Genomic DNA, 17,890 nt, shown 5'->3' with positions numbered 1-17,890 from the left:
TTCCATAACACTCCGAAGTCATGAACAACCCAGAAGGCATACTGAGAGTCTGTATATATGTTCACTTTCAGGTTCTTGGCTCGTATGCAGGCTTGTGTCAGAGCGATGAGCTCTGCTGCTTGTGCTGACAGTGTGTCTATTCTTTGTGTCTCTATAACTTCAGTATCAGTGGTCACAGCATATGCGGCCACTAACTCTCCTGTGCTTGTTCTCATGCATGAACCATCTACATAAAGTGTCAGGTCAGGGTCTGGCAGTGCAATGTCTGTCAGGTCTTGTCTTGGTTTCGTCACTGTATTAATTACTTCCACACAGTCATGTGGTGCAGTGTCCACTGTACTTGAGGGCAAGAGTGTAGCAGGGTTAAGAATGGTGCATCGTCTGATCTCTATGTGTGGCTGAAATAACGTCAGTTCATATCCTGTCAGTCTCGCTACAGTCAGATGTTGTGTCTGTGTCCTGTTCAAGAGAACTTCCACTGCATGTGGGACTTGTACTGTCAGGGGGTGTCCTAACACTATGGAATCACTCTGTCTTATTGCTAGGGCTGTTGCTGCAACTGACTTCAGGCACGCAGGCAGAGCCTGGGCCACTGGATCTAATGTACTAGAAAAATAAGCACAAGGCTTGTGTTTTCCTGCTTGATCTTGTGTAAGGACAGATAATGCTGTTCCATCTCGTTCAGTGACAAAAAGCGTAAAAGGTTTGCTGTAACAAGGAGTCGCTAAAACTGGTGCTTGACATAAGGCTTTTTTCAATTGTTCAAATGCCAGGGTATGTTCCTGTGTCCAAGGGAGGACAGTCGAAGACGCTGCCTCCTGTGTTGTCAGCTGTATGAGTGGTTTGGCTAGATAGGCATACTGGGGAATCCATTGCCTGCAGTAAGAAGTGAGGCCAATGAAGGCCCGTACTTCCTTTTGTGTCTTGGGCTGTGAAAGGTTAGCAATTAACTGTATACGTTCTTGTGTCAGCTGTCTACCCCTCTTGGACAGCAAGTGTCCAAGGTACACCACTTGCTGTGCACAGAATTGCAACTTTGAAGGGGACACTTTGTGTCCCTTATCTGCCAGAAAGTGTAAAACTGTCAGTGATGCATGTTCGCAGTCTGGTTCTGTTCGCGCAGTGATCAGGATATCGTCTACATATTGGAGCAGTGCAGTGTTGGCAGGCATGTGAATACTGTCCAATTGTCTCTTTAATGCTTGGCTGTAAATACTAGGACTTTCTGTAAAACCTTGAGGAGCTCTCGTAAATTTAAAGCTGCGTCCATTTAAACTGAATCCGAAGAGGTATTGGCTCTCTGGATGAATTGGAACACTGAAGAAGGCTTTCTTTAGGTCAATTACAGTAAAGAACGTTGCCTCTGAATCAATAGCAGTCAGTAATGAAGAAATGTCTGGGACCACTGGGTACTGAGGAATTATGCATTTGTTCAATTCTCGAAGGTCAATCACTAGTCTGTAGACTGGTGGTGCATTAGGGTCTGTTCGTTTAAGAATAGGGATGACAGGTGAATTACATACATTCGAGTCAGTTTCTACTACCACTCCTTGTGCAATGAGTTCGTCAACAATTTTCAGTAAAGCTATTACGGCATCAGGTGGTAACTTGTATTGTCGGATGCGTGGCAGTACTACTCCTGGTTTGATAGTGACACGGTGTGGCGTAATGTGCATGTAACCTACGTCAGTCGGACCTTGCGCCCATAAATGCTGTGGTACATTCTGGAGTCTGTGGTCAAAATCTTTCAACACATAATGTCCTTTAAAATCACGCAAGAACAATCGTACTCCTTCCGGAGAACAACATATAACTGCTCCTAGTTCTTTCAATGTCTTTATACCAAGCAAATTTTCTGGACATGACTTAGTAAGTAATAAGTCTGTGGTACGGGACAATGGACCGACTCCTAGGGAAACTGGCTTTGACACTTCATTAACAATAGGCTTTCCTGAAAATCCCAGGGAAACATTCTGTGAGCCTGAGAGGGGTGCCCCTGGAACCTCGTCATGGCTGATGTTAGTTCTGCTCGCCCCTGTGTCAATCAAAAATTTTCTGTCTTTTCCCAATACACGACTATGTACATAGGGACCTTCTTGATCTACAGGAATCTCAATAAGGGGCAAGCCAACCTCCCTCTCTAGGCTGTTTCATGAGAACTGTTGGAATTCTGGATAGTCCGATTGTGTGTACAGGTACATTTGTTGTGTGGCTTGTTGTGTGGCAGCTGCTGGTGGGGGTGGGAAATTCGCGACTGTCTGTTGCGTGTTCTGTGGAATGTTATTCTGTCTAGGAGGATGCGGTCGTTCTTTTGTCTTGCCTGTAGCTATATTGTGTTTCAGGACAGCACATTCATTCACATAGTGACCTGGTTGCTTGCAGTAATTACAGTTCCCTTTAACAGGTGTCGTGCCCTTTTTATTCGCATTAGCTGGTACAGATTGTGCAACCAGCACTTTCATTTTCGTATCTTTCATACGTCTCTTTTCATGAGCCTGTTCTTCTCTAATTCTGTTCTGGTGATATTGTAACATTTGCAACATTTGGGAAGGGCTATTTGCTTGCCAGGTACTCTCAACTTTCAGTACTCTATTCTTGATCGGGGGTAAGGAATTCTCTACTAATTTGCTCACAAAAAGATGTGGATATGATTCACTACTTGGCTTAAGGCCACTATTAATAGAAAAACATTTCTCGAATCTGGAATAAAAATCACTGGTGTCCTCGTCTTGTTTCTGTTTACAGGCTGAAATAGCATCCCAATCTTCCTTTTTAGTAATCAATAATCTCGGCAGGACCTGTATCAGGAGTTCAGGTAGGACTTTAGCTTTGTCCCCTAGACCAACACCAGGGTGCCTGTCTTTATCCTCGGCTTCCAATTCTGCCCAACTTAACTTTTTCTCCCCCACCTCCCAGTCTTTCTCTTTAAGTTTTTCGTAAATACCAGCAGGCAACAGTACTTTCAATAATTTTATAATGTCAGCGTACGTGTAATCCCCTATGCGGAGAATGTCTTTTAATTCACGGTGGAACCCCCCCGGGTCTTTATCATGGCAGGGCAACATCTTTTTCATTTCCAGTATTTCTAGTTTCGTCAAGGGTGTGTAAACGTATACTCGCTGAAGGTCACCCGCTGCATTTTTGACGGGGTGTACTTCTCGTAGAGGGTTCTGTCTGTCTATGTGTATGCTCTTTCTGTCGTGGTGTGAGGCAGGAATCATGCACGTGGTCAGAAAAGTCAAGTACTTATGTCGTTGGTCCAGAATGACATTAATTAATTCAGTACCTAGGTCTATCCATCTATCTAGAAGTATATCATCCAGTAATTTATACAAGGGACCGGGATCAGAATATTGACTTTCGTACAACGTTATCAAATGTTGAACCATGTAAATACCAGCCAAGCGCTGTTCGTTCGGCGGAAGGCTCAAAAAGGTCTGGGCCACTACATCACTATTATATATATTAGAATTAGACACCCATTGAACTGCTGACCGGGCTAGTTCCTGTTCATGTGAGGTGTGTGGTCTATCGCACTCTACCCGTCTTTTCAGTGCCTTTTCAGTAGCTTGGAATAGATTTTCGAGGGAATATCTTTCTTCTATGGGAGGTCCCTGTTTGCGGTAGTCGAGGCACTTGGGCCTGTCAAACTGCCGTGCTTTGCCTACATAATTTATTTTATTCACTTCCTCAGTTTCGGGCTCTCCATCTTCTGACTCATCTTTCCCGTCAGACTCTTTCCTGTGTAACTTTAAGATCTCTTTTCGTATTTTCCTGTACATGCATTCTGTCTGTCCCTGTTTATCATGCCGACCAGTAGCTATGTTGTCACTCCAATCAGTCAGACCTCTATTTACTCCTTTGTCTGGTTGGTCTTGTTCCCTGATCAGACAGTTAATCAAAAAACGTAAAATCATGCATTTAACCTCCACTTTTCTTTGTTTCATGGCCTCTTCTATACTCTCGGGTCCCTCCCCCATTCTAATGAATTCATATATTTTATCTAAATTTTCCTTAATACCAGGTAGTGTGATCAAATAGTCTACAGCGTGTCTTAATCTTAGTGAGTACACGAGCATCGCACCCTCACCTGGTGCTGGATCGTATATACAACGTGAAATAGTTACATTTTGCTTAAAGGGTGATGCTGTCATTTGTGGCGTTCGTTGTGGCCCTAACCCCAGCAGTGCTCGTGTTGCTGGCGGCGTTCGTGGCGTTCCTGGTGGCCCCCCTCCCACTGCCCCTTGTCCTACGTCATCTTTCACGGTCTGGGGAAGCCGCATTTGTAGAAGCAGATCCTGTGATGGGGGCGGAGGGAAGGGAGAATTGTTGACAGGAGGTGGGAATTCTGCGTTTACATAGTCCGGAGCGGGCTCTTCTAGATAGGAGGCAATAAAAGCCTCAGCTTCTGTCTGCTTTTGTCTACGTACTCTAAAGGGTACTAGTGGTGGTGGCAACTTACTGGGTACCTCTGAGGGGGTCGCTTTAGCTAGTTCTTCTGTGTGGACGGGATAAATACCTGCAATGAGGGCATTTCTTTCTCTATCTGCTTGTTCTGCCTTGACCCGTTCCCCCTCTTCCTGTAGTTCTTTTTCTCTGGCTTTTTCCGCTGCTTGCTTACTTCTCTCTGCTTTGTGGAATTCTTTCTCTGCTCTTCTATGCGCTTCTTTACGCCATAACTCAATGGCATCTTTCTGGGACGGTCTAACTTTCTTTTTCCATAGCGCTTCCTCTACTTTCATAATGCATTCAGCATCCCATGTTCCTGAGGCAGGCCATCTATACTTCTCTTCTAGATCCTTCGTGTAATCTACCCATAAGTCTAGAAACAGTATGGCATCTAGCCCGTGTTTCTGATACATAAAATGACCAGGTGTGTCTCTAGGCGGGACGGGAACTGACTCTTCGAGTATCCCTTTCCTGGTCCCTATCTGACGTAATTTCGAAAACAGTGGCATGTTGGAACTGACCTAACGAAAACACAATATACACAGAAAATAGACTGAAAACAACCATTCACACTACAAAACTAAAACATTAAAAACAGATACATCCTGACTAGTACATGGGGAAAAACATGAACCTGAAGAAACTGTTAACTTTATGTACTGCAACACAGTACAACCATACCGGTCTCATAAAGAGACACGTCTTTACCGTGCCTGTGTACCCAGACACGTCTTTACCGGGCTCAAATAAATGAACCCGTCTTTATGCGTTCCCAATAACGGTACTCGCCGGGAAGCAGAACTTGAAGGCCTCGGAAACTCGATACTCGATACTGCGTGACTGTGGTGCTGCGCATGCGCCTCGGAACAGGTGGGCCTCGGGATACCTCGGACCTTGCTCTCTCACGGCTTGGGCTCTGGATGGGATGGTCCACAATCCTCACCGCCTCGTGTGGATGCCTGGTCGCAGTCTCCGTCTCCTCCGTGGGCCTGAGGGAGTAGGCAGGAAGTCCCGCTGTCGTGTACACTTGAAGTCCGTCACGGCTACAGAAGGGGGCAAGGGCTGGACCTACATCACCGGCGCGTGGGGAAAGGGACTTGTCCCTGTTCGGGCGCCAGGTTATGTGGTAAATAAAATATTACCCTGTCGGAATTTCTATACATTAACAAGGATCATGCATAAAATGAGAGGCAGAGTCCGTGGTGTCCGATTCATAAGGGCTTTAATTCAGTAACTCGAGTTAAGGGAGAATCGGGTTCCATCTCCACTAAGGATCAGGAAGGATCGTCATCGGAACTTTATTCACAGAGTACATTATTTATACTTTAAACGTACATTACATTGCATAGAGAAGGCGGGGCGCTCCAGGCGGAGCAGGCGAAAGAGAGAGATAAGAGCACATGGGCGTGAAAAGGGCGTGTAAGAAGGCGTACACGTGGGTGTTCCCTTGAGGTGTCATAGGTGTTTCATAGGTGGGTGGATACATGGAGGGGGTCTGCATGGTCAGCAGGAACCTTTACCCTACTTATGTGCGCTATTTGGTCATGACGTGGAATTGACGTGTAACTGGGGGAAGCTGGGGGGAGCTGACTTTCGTGCTAGTAGGGAAAACTTGAATGTCAGGACGACCTGTACTTCTGGTATTATCCGATATCTTGAGTTTGGAGGATGTATTATCTTAATTAAAGGTCGCTCGAGCAAAGGTTGCTCATCGCTAAGAGCCAGTGTGTGCATATATTTCGTCGTGCATTGCGTGGGGCCATGGGCCTTCTATGGATGCGAGTTCTGTAAATCACTTGAATAGAGACAGAAAGGCTATGCCCTATCATCTGCAGACGGGTTATGTTTACCTTCTTCATTAAGTAGGAATGTGTTTCTGTGGAGCGGAGCAGATAACTGTAAGCAAAATACTGTCTTGGCAGGCCAGGCTGGGCACCTCTCGGCTGAGCAGGAAGTATGCGAGAGGTCAGGGATACATAACTAAACTGCAGCTTTCAGAGTGTCAGGAGGCATGGAGCCTGAATTCGGGTCCTGGCTCGGCTGAGCCACAAAAACGAGTTCATCTCGACTTTTAAACGTGCACCATGCAAATACATTGGCAACATAGGCCTCAGTGCAGAATTAACGTTTCTTTCATGGAGGGCTTGGTTACTGACATGCTAACATTGAACGGAAATGCAGAGGCATTATTATTACAGGCATGAAAGGGGAAATGCATGGTGACATGGACATACATAGGATACATGTACATAAATATAGGGTGCATGTAGGGGACACATTGGCCACATAAAATTTCTATTTCCTCACCCTATGTGGGAATGCTTTCATAACCGCATAAGAATCAGGCCCAGGGGTAGACTGAATATGTTGGGAACAGAGAAAGCGTAAGAGGAGAAAAGTGAGGTAAAGGGTGGCAAGTGAGAGAGCATGAGAGAACCTATTGATTGAGAGAGAGGTATCAAGCAAGTACATAGAAAGAGAGAGCAGACAGAGTGATAGAGAACACAGAATATAATCCGGGGGCGCCGAGTGAGAAAGCAAGCAGAAATTGAGGCAACAATATGGGAATGAAACTTAGAGAGAGAGAGACAGAGAAAGAGAGAGAGATAGAGAGCAGACTGAGGGTTAGGAAGTAGGTAGTAAATGGAAGACAGGATGAACGATCAGTCTGAAAGTGTGGGAACAGGCAAGTTAGGGACCAGACAGAGGGGTCGATTAGGATCGCGGACGGAAACGTGTTCCGTCCGCCGAGGAAGGTGGCAAGATACCCCGGACCGGTCCGCGGATAAACCGCTATAGCGATTAGGATAATATATGAACGAAAGACCGATCGTGGCGGACGGAGCACACCAAACTCCATCCGCGGCAGTCGGAGTACACCTGAGACCGCCGCAAGCGGACGGAACCGAAGAAACACCGGCCGCCGCGTACGCACATGACCGCGAGAACATCCACATCTCCTGCTATACCTGCGTAGTCTCCGTGTCCGCGATTAGGATAACTCCGCAAGTACCCCGGTAGGCACCGCAATCCACGTCCGCTGCGGTAACAATGCAACGAGAAACTGTGCTTCACAGCGGAAGGCCAACACGAACAACATCCCTACCGTCAAACCAATGCCAAACAGTGCGACGGAAGTAAATACCAAACACAGGAAACTGAACTACCACCCACCTGAAACATCAAAACCAATCACAAGACACAATGACCCACCCCCAAGTACCACATAATGCACACCAGTCAACACACCCACCTAGCACCTGACTGCCAATAACCATTGAGACAGGACCAAGGCACAGACTATAAAAGAACTCCCACCAACTCCCGAAATCCTCTGCATCACAGCATAGCTGCTAGCAAGAGACACAAGAGAACATACAGCACACACCGATAGAATACACATAACCACCACCCAAACACACCCACAACACAAAGACCCACCACACCATTCCGTCACACCACACACCTGCACCACCCAACTCACTCAAACCCACACCCCGAGCACCACACACCATGGCACCAAAAAAGAACCCCAAATTCACAGACACAGAGTTAAAGGTAATGGTGGATGAAATCATCCGTGTAGAACCCCACTTATTCGGGGCCCTAGTCCAGCAGACCAGCGTAGCCAGGAAAAATCACATGTGGGACAGGATAGTCACTAGGGTGAATGCGCCTGGGACCGTGCCGAGGACCAAGCAGGAGATTCAGAGGCGGTGGCATGACCTCAAAACCTGTGTTAAAGCAATCCGTGCCAAAAACCATCTCCGGGCACATCACACTGGCGGTGGAACCCCCCCGGAGCCCTTACCCTACACCGACTGGGAGGACAAGGTGCTGAGCATACTGCACCCAGAGACCCTTGAAGGAATTGAGGAAGGAGAAGAGGCTGGTAAGAACAAACCAAGCACCACGAGCACAACGACATGGTGTGCCTCACACAACTCAGAAGACACATCTCCCAGACCCCAACCCATGCATGCAGTCCACATACTGACCAACGTCTAAACCACTCCAACAGGCCCCCATGTCCATAGGGATGGCGGTGGTGGTGGGTGGGGTGTGTGAGAGGATGGCACTACAACTCCCAACAGGCCCCCATGTCCATAGGGAGGGCGGTGGTGGTGGGTGGGGTGTGTGAGAGGTCACTATAACAACTCCCAACAGGTCCCCATGTCCATAGGGAGGGCAGTGGTGGTGTGTGGGGTGTGTGAGAGGTCACCAGTACAACTCCCACCAGGCCCCCATGTCCATAAGGATGGCGTTGGTGGTGGGTGGGGTGTGTGAGAGGATGGCACTACAACTCCCAACAGGCCCCATGTCCATAGGGAGGGTGGTGGTGGTGGGTGGGGTGTGTGAGAGGATGGCACAACAACTCCCAACAGGCCCCCATGTCCATAGGGAGGGCGGTGGTGGTGGGTGGGGTGTGTGAGAGGATGGCACAACAACTCCCAACAGGCCCCCATGTCCATAGGGAGGGCGGTGGTGGTGGGTGGGGTGAGTGCGACTGGACACTGAAAAGTCATCAATTTGAAAATAACACGTAATGCCCACAGTACTTATCTGCACAATTTTGTTTTCCAGGTGATCGTAATCTCACAGGTGGAACCACCATCCGGCCTCAAGACTCGCCTCACTCAGGACTCTCTGGGGACGATTCCACAGCCAGCTCCGGTGCGGAGGATGGTGCGGGCACAAGCAGGCAGCCAGGGCCATCTGGCTCCCAGGTGATTCCAGCACCGACTACTACGGCCTCTGCAATTCCCACCACACCGGCCACTGTGACCTGCACAGCCACCACCACCACCACCACCACCACCACCACCTCCACCACCACCAATACCACCACTCCTGCCTCTGCCACCCTGCCTAACCCACTGCACGACGCCGGGCCTGCGCCATCCCAGCCACGCAGGGAGAGTGTGCGGCACACCAGAGAGCCCAGGCCACATCAGGCAGGCAGGAGCACAAGGCAACAACGTGCTGAGGAAGAACACCCACCCAATCCCGTGGCACAGTCATTGGAAGCCCTAGCCAGGGTCCAGGCAAACTGCGAGCGTGGGCAGGCACAGGCAGACCGTGCCCACCAGGACTCTGTGGAGAACACCGACATGTTGCGGGCCATTGAGAGCCGGCTTGGCCAAATTGTAGACATCATGTCCCAGAACACAACCATGTGGAGGGGATGGATAGCCCGCAACACCCCCACCCCCACCCCCCCTCAACCAACGCCACGGGCAGCAACACCACCGCCACCGCCACCTGCGCCCCTGGCGACGGATGTGGAACCAGAGCAGCCTGCTCCCACAGCTGACTCCGTCCTGCCTCCAAGATGGAGGGGCCGTCCGAGGCTGGAAGTGGGCGAGAGCAGTGTGGATGCTCCTTCCACACGCTCCAAGAGGGGCCGTCAATGACTGTGACACTGCCAGAGCCAGCCATTCACCCAGCAAACTATCCTGTCCCACCTAGCCAATCATTGGCACAGGTCTGCTGGACTAGGCAGACACCACCCAATGTGGTGTCAGCACGGACATTTCATCTGCCATTACCTTTAACTCACACTCCCCCACCCCACACTTATTTGTAAATATGCACCATCACCAATGCACACTCTGTAAATAAATACCACTTACTCACTCAATGATGTGTTGCCTCCATGTTTATTCACATGATTCAATCAGAAACAGACGTTACCAGGTTCAGGGATCCAAGTCGTACATAATCATGCCGCAGCGGGAGTGACCTAGGGAAAAACAGAAACAGCAAAGACATGTCAGGTAACAGAATCACACTCATCACAACACACTGCAGTGCAACATTCCACAAACCACACTCATCACAAAATGATTGGATGAGAGGACACACATCAAGGAGACTTGCATGTCCAAATCAATAAACACACACACATGCACACATCACATAGCAGAACACACAGATTATGCACACCACAATGACACAACACCAGAAAACATACACAGGGCATGCACAACCAGCACAAGAGGTGCACACTCACATTCAAGGGAAGTAGCGATCAATGAGCTGGCGCCTCTGGTCCACATCTTCCTCCTCACCACTATCCTCATCAGTCGACATGGGTGGGTTGGGAGGGCGAGGAACTTGCTGTTCATCAGGGTCCAAGAGCAGTTCAATGTTATTGCGCACAGCCAGGTTGTGAAGCATGCAGCAGGCAATCACGATCCTGCATACTTTGCCTGGTGAGTAAGGCAGGGCCCCTCCGGTCTTATCCAGGCACCGAAACCTAGACTTCAGCAGGCCAAAAGTACGTTCTACCACTCGACGTGTCCTTCCATGGGCATCATTGTATCGCATTTCCCCCGCTGTAGTTGGATTACGAATGGGACTCAGCAGCCAAGGCCTGTTTGGGTAAGCCGAGTCGCCTATGTTGGGGGAAGAGAGAGACAGAAACATCACTACCAGAATTGGTGGCCACACCATGCCACACAGATATCACTCCTGTCACCACAGCATACTCACCAACAAGCCACGCTTGTGCCGGACGCAGATTTGCCATCAGTTGGGGGACAATGCTGCTCCGCATGATGTGGGCGTCATGTGCAGAGCCAGGAAATCTTGCACACACATGGGATATGATGTTGTCGGCCTGGCACACCACCTGCACATTGAGGGAATGGAAGTGCTTCCGATTCCTATACACCTGCTCACGTGCCCGTGGTCGAATGATAGCGATATGTGTGCCATCAATGGAACCCACTATGTGTGGTATCTGACCCAGTCCATAGAAGGCTGCTTTGACCGCTGCCAACTCTGCCGGCTGTGGGAATTGTATGTAGTCATCCTTGTACAGCATCATGGCTTTCAGAACTTCCCGAAGTACCATGCTGAACATGGACTGTGACATCCCCCCGGCATGTCCAACTGTGTACTGAAAGGTGCCTGTAGCAAAAAAGTGTAGTGCCGCCATCACCTTTGCTGTGGGTGTAATGGAACCTGGATAGGTTCTTCGCAGGTGAGGAGACAATTGGTCTACAAGCTCCATCAATCGACGTCGATCCAGCCGGAATTTCCTGATCACCTCCTCGTCAACCATATTCTCCAGCACAGTGTATGGGCGATGGACATTTGGAGCCCTCCTGTGTGGGAGTAGATGGAATGGAAGTAAATTCACAAACAACGCATGGCTGTGCAACTCAATCACATGTCAACGAACTGTCCAGACAAGTAAAATGTAGTGCATAATTGTCATATGTGTGACATCTCTGATTGTCACTACAACATGGATTGCCGTAGCAACAATGTGCAGCCACTAGCAACATGATGTGTCTCAACATGTGCAATGCTACTTAGTCTCAGGTCAACATTACTGCCAACAAGACATGTGTCATGACCCAAATGTGTAGGAGCGACATCACATACACACATGCAAGTGCATGCACACAAACGATAAAGATACACACACACCATCTCATCATGCACCAATGGCAACACCAATAATGGTGGGCATACGTACATTACATGCATGGTGACACAATAGGCAACACACATGCACTGAACACATGTGTACCCCCACCATAGTCATTAGCTCACATATACCACGCACTGACAACAGAATCAGAATTTGCCGATACATCCGGGATGTACTGTGTAGATGTGAAGAACTAGAAACGTGTGTAGGGAAACACCCGACGTCAACATGCACATGTGATGCACATTGTTTGCACACCAATGGGCATAGTATGGACACACATGGAATAGAGCATGACATATGAAGTCACCCAATCACGCACACACCCGTCATAACGCAACTGCAGACAATACATCACGGTGCATCGTCAGAAAAGATACAATCATTGGCGCCGCCATGGCGGTGCACTGCTTCCGCTGTTTATGAATGGGCATACGCGGTCCGCGTTCCCTCTTCCCATTGGCTGCATGTGCACGGACCGTCACGGTCACACACCGGCAACCGCATGTGGCAGCCTCCGGGATGGATGCTTCACTTGCAACAATGTTCAATCACTGGCGCCAACATGGCGGGGCACGTATTCGGCGGGGAGGTGCAGGTCAACACATCCTTTAGCTGATGTCAATGGACATGGCAGGTCATGACCCCCCTTACAGTCACATTGCATCATCCACCGTACACCGGCCGGCCCAGCCCGGCCCAGGACTGGTGTGCCGGCCATGTCAACCACCGCCGTGCCAGGCCCCGTCCACTACCGCCGTGCCAGGGCCGGCCCAGGACCGGCGTGCCGGCCATGTCAACCACTGCCATGCCAGGCCCCGTCCACTACTGCCGTGCCAGGGCCGGCCCAGGACCGGTGTGCCGGCCATGTCAACCACCGCTGTGCCAGGCCCCGTCCACTACCTAACTAAGTTTTCGTTCAACTTCCACAGTTGCCTACAGTATATAGAAAAGTGATGTCGCCTCTTCGACTTCTTGTGCCTCGACTTACCTGAGGACTTCTACACCAGCCGGTGTACGGTGGATGATGCAATGTGACTGTAAGGGGGGTCATTACCTGCCATGTCCATTGACATCAGCTAAAGGATGTGTTGGCCTGCACCTCCCCCGCCGAATACGTGCCCCGCCATGTTGGCGCCAGTGATTGAACATTGTTGCAAGTGAAGCATCCGTCCCGGAGGCTAGCACATGCGGGTGCCGGTGTGTGACCGTGACGGTCTGTGCACGTGCAGCCAATGGGAAGTGTGAACAAGGCCCGCGTATGCCCAATCGAATGTAGTGTATGCTGTGCACCGCAACACCAGGGCCAGTCATTGGCCCTTTTCCAAACACGCATCCAGGGCTGACCAATGGCTGGTGACGTATGCCACTGACATTGCCTCAGGGCCCTATATATGTGTGATTTGCAAAAGCACACATTCTACAATGACCACCGACTGCTGCCTGTGACCATCACCTCGACCTGCTGCTGCGGAGCTGACCACCGACTGCTGCCTGTGACCATCACCTTGACCTGCTGCTGCGGAGCTGACCACCGACTGCTGCTCTAGTGCCATACTCCGTGAACTTGCCATGTCGAGAGTCAAAGAGATCCGGTCTCGTCCCTTCACCGCCGCGGAGCTGGATGTCCTCGTAGACTGTGTGCTCCGCAACTTCGGACGGATGTACGGCGCACCCGGACAGGTGGTAAGTGCAGTTGGGGACATGTTGGTGTGCATGAGGTGGTCCATTACACCTGGCCTCTGCAATCTTGGCGGTGTGCTGTGGGCCCAACACGATTGTCGGAATGTGCATGTCTGCTGAGAGATACGTGTTGTCTCTATCTGTGTGACTGGCCAACTGTCCACTGACTTGCACCCTTTTGTCTCCCTTCATGGTAGGTGAAACTGCACCTTCGCAAGGACGTTTTGAGGAGCATTGCACGTGATGTACGGGCAGTGGAGGTGTCCAATAGATGACATACACACTGCCACAAACGCTGGGACGACATTTCCAGGCTGAGCAAGAATGTAGCGGAAGTGACACTAGGGATGATTCCAAGAACGCCACGTCTGGCCCGACGCTCAATGACCCCTCTCATACATCGTATCATTGCTGTGACGCATCCTGACCTGTCCGACCGGCTGCGTGTGGATCAACAGCAAAGTAGCGGTAAGCATACTGTCTGTGTATGTTGCATGGTAGTGCAGTGCATGTATTGTTGCCCAGACACATTAGTGACTCCAGTGTAGCGTATGTATCGTTGCAATGACATGTGGGTGCCATTGGCGGAGTCAAAAGTCACTTCAAGGTCCGGCATGTTCATACGCCACTCGCTAAGCAGTTGAGTGTTGATGCACATGCTGTAGTGGTCCGTCGCCCCATGGCAAGACATGTGTGCAGATGTACGTGCTCCTGCCCTGTCCGCATGCTGTACAGGTTACACGGCCAACAGCGCTTATTTCATGTGAGGATGACTGGTAGGGGTGGGCCGTGTGCAGGTTGGGGGCTACATGTACTTTGTCAGCTATTGCATTAGGGATTCCTTGGCCTACTGTACGTGAGTGTGCCCATGACTTACACCTCTTTTCTGTGCTTTTCAGCTTTGGCAGAGGCCACTCAGCCACAGACGGCGGAGATGATTGGAGGCAATGCATCCGGATCAGACTTCACGCACACGCAGACTGACACAGAAGAGGGCAGCGCCGGTGAGGGGGACAGGACCGTCCCTGAGGACTCGCATGTGGAGACAACATCGTCCTCATCTTCCGACAGTGTTGGTGAGTCTGCACTGTTGTCACAGACTGGGAGTGGCCAATCAACACCTTTGGTCGGGACACAGCACACAGGGCCCACACTGCCGCCAAATGCACCATGTACTGTTCGTGCACGCAGGAGTAGGGGGAGCAGAGTGGCGTTCGGTGTCGGCACCGCTGCCCCAGCCTCGGTGAGCCAAAATGCACTTTGTGCTGAGGCTGTTGATCTGCTGCAACAGCTGTGTGTGGGGCAGACCAATATGATAAATGCATTCCAAGACCACGATAGGAAGTTGGGGCAGGTGGTGGCATTCATGGAAGGGATGCATGGAGATCTTGCTGGTCTACACAGGACAGTTCAGTCATTGGCTAGAAGTGTGTCGTCTGCCATTGTACAGTCGCATGGACTGGGTGCTACTTCTGTTTCCCCATCTACCACACTGGATGTGTTAGGGGGGAGTGTACATTCTGACCAGGACTCCAATACAGGTTATTGCACTAGAAGCAGCGTCAGCCAGCACGTCAGGGCACGGAGGGCTCAGACACCATCCCCTAGGTCAGAAAAATCTGTTCACAAAGACAACGTCAGATACACTGGAGTACACACACGGGATCCACAAGTGGTGTTGGGGGAAATGCCTCCACATGCTACAGAGGCATCCCACACAAAAGGTACTCCCAAGACAAGGGTTACTACCAGTTCCATGGACACTACGTTGGACAAGGACAGTCAGAAGACAAAGCCACCTCATAAGAGCAGGGACACTCCCAAGGGCAGGGACACTAGTAAGGAAGGTGCCACTCCCAAGGGCAGGGACAAGGACAGTCAGGAGACAAAGGCACCTCATAAGAGCAGGGACACTCCCAAGGACAGGGACACTACTAAGGAAGGAGCCACTCCCAAGGGCAGGGACAAGCACAGTCAAAAGACAAAGGCACCTCATAAGAGCAGGGACACTCCCAAGGACAGGGACACTAGTAAGGAAGGGGCCACTCCCAAGGGCAGGGACAAGGTCAGTCAAAAGACAAAGGCACCTAAGAAGAACAGGGACACTCCCAAGGACAGGGACACTACTAAGGAAGGAGCCACTCCCAAGGGCAGGGACAAGGATAGTCAAAAGACAAAGGCACCTCATAAGAGCAGGGACACTCCCAAGGACAGGGACACTAGTAAGGAAGGGGCCACTCCCAAGGGCAGGGACAAGGACAGTCAGAAGACAAAGGCACCTCATAAGAGCAGGGACACTCCCAAGGACAGGGACACTAGTAAGGAAGGGGCCACTCCCAAGGGCAGAGACAAGGTCAGTCAAAAGACAAAGGCACCTAAGAAGAACAGGGACACTCCCAAGGACAGGGACACTACTAAGGAAGGAGCCACTCCCAAGGGCAGGGACAAGGACAGTCAAAAGACAAAGGCACCTCATAAGAGCAGGGACACTCCCAAGGACAGGGACACTAGTAAGGAAGGGGCCACTCCCAAGGGCAGGGACAAGGACAGTCAGGAGACAAAGGCACCTCATAAGAGCAGGGACACTCCCAAGGACAGGGACACTACTAAGGAAGGAGCCACTCCCAAGGGCAGGGACAAGGACAGTCAAAAGACAAAGGCACCTCATAAGAGCAGGGACACTCCCAAGGACAGGGACACTAGTAAGGAAGGGGCCACTCCCAAGGGCAGGGACAAGGACAGTCAGAAGACAAAGGCACCTCATAAGAGCAGGGACACTCCCAAGGACAGGGACACTAGTAAGGAAGGAGCCACTCCCAAGGGCAGGGACAAGGACAGTCAAAAGACAAAGGCACCTCATAAGAGCAGGGACACTCCCAAGGACAGGGACACTAGTAAGGAAGGGGCCACTCCCAAGGGCAGGGACAAGGACAGTCAGGAGACAAAGGCACCTCATAAGAGCAGGGACACTCCCAAGGACAGGGACACTACTAAGGAAGGAGCCACTCCCAAGGGCAGGGACAAGGACAGTCAAAAGACAAAGGCACCTCATAAGAGCAGGGACACTCCCAAGGACAGGGACACTAGTAAGGAAGGGGCCACTCCCAAGGGCAGGGACAAGGTCAGTCAAAAGACAAAGGCACCTAAGAAGAGCAGGGACTCTCCCAAGGGCATGGACACACACAGGGAGAAGGTGTGTTCAGGAGACAGGTACACCAGAGACGACAAGTCTGCTGCCAGGAACAGGGCACCATCCAGTGAACAGGGAAAGTCCAGAGACAGCATTCCTCCTACGGAAAAGGAACATCCAAGGGACAAGGCTTCTCCCATGGGCACTGGCGCTGTCAAGGACAGGCATACATCACCCCTTGCTGCACTAAGGCTGATGTTGTTGAGGGAACGGAATACAGATGTTTCCACGGTGGAGTCGCCCCTTACCTCCACTCCCATCAGGGCCCGTCAGGAGCAGAGGAATGTGGGCCCTGTTGTAGCATCCCCCACGGCACATGTTGCAGAGGCCAGAAGGCAGCCACACAGCAAACAACATGCATGCTCCAGCACGTCCCCAGAGAGCATACCCCCGGCAGCAGATGCACCACCCATGGTGGGTGACATTTCATTTCCGTCCGAACCACTTGCCAGTGCTGTCCTGTCCAGGGCGCACTCACATATCCCCAAGAGACGTAGACACACACCATTGACACATGCCCACCCCGATGTCGGTCAAGTCCAACTATCACCAGCTCCCAGAGCCACCCTGCCTCCTGGCCCATACAGCCCTGTGGCTCATCATTTCAGTGGTCCCAGTGGCGCAGCTGCAGTTGAGTCTCATGTATCAGATAGTGGCACTGTGTCTGTTGTTTGCTGTCATGCATCATGTAGTAGCACTGTATCAGTTGTGCCCTCTCCTGTTGCTGGTGCTGGCAGTGTGTCTGGGTCTGTAGCGCATGTGTCAGTCACTCGAGCTGTGGCTGTGTCTCACACTCCTGTATCAGGTGCTGGCAGTGTGTCTGGGTCTGTGGCGCGTGTGTCAGTCACTCGAGCTGTGGCTGTGTCTCACACTCCTGTATCTGGTGCTGGCAGTGTGTCTGGGTCTGTGGCGCATGTGTCAGTCACTCGAGCTGTGGCTGTGTCTCACACTCCTGTATCTGGTGCTGGCAGTGTGTCTGGGTCTGTGGCGCATGTGTCAGTCAATCGAGCTGTGGCTGTGTCTCACACTCCTGTATCTGGTGCTGGCAGTGTGTCTGGGTCTGTGGCACATGTGTCAATCACTCGAGCTGTGGCTGTGTCTCACACTCCTGTATCTGGTGCTGG

This window comes from Lissotriton vulgaris, chromosome 2_1 (genome assembly GCF_964263255.1).
Source record: "Lissotriton vulgaris chromosome 2_1, aLisVul1.2, whole genome shotgun sequence".
In the NCBI taxonomy this organism is placed as follows: domain Eukaryota; kingdom Metazoa; phylum Chordata; class Amphibia; order Caudata; family Salamandridae; genus Lissotriton; species Lissotriton vulgaris.
This window is presented reverse-complemented; position numbering follows the sequence as displayed.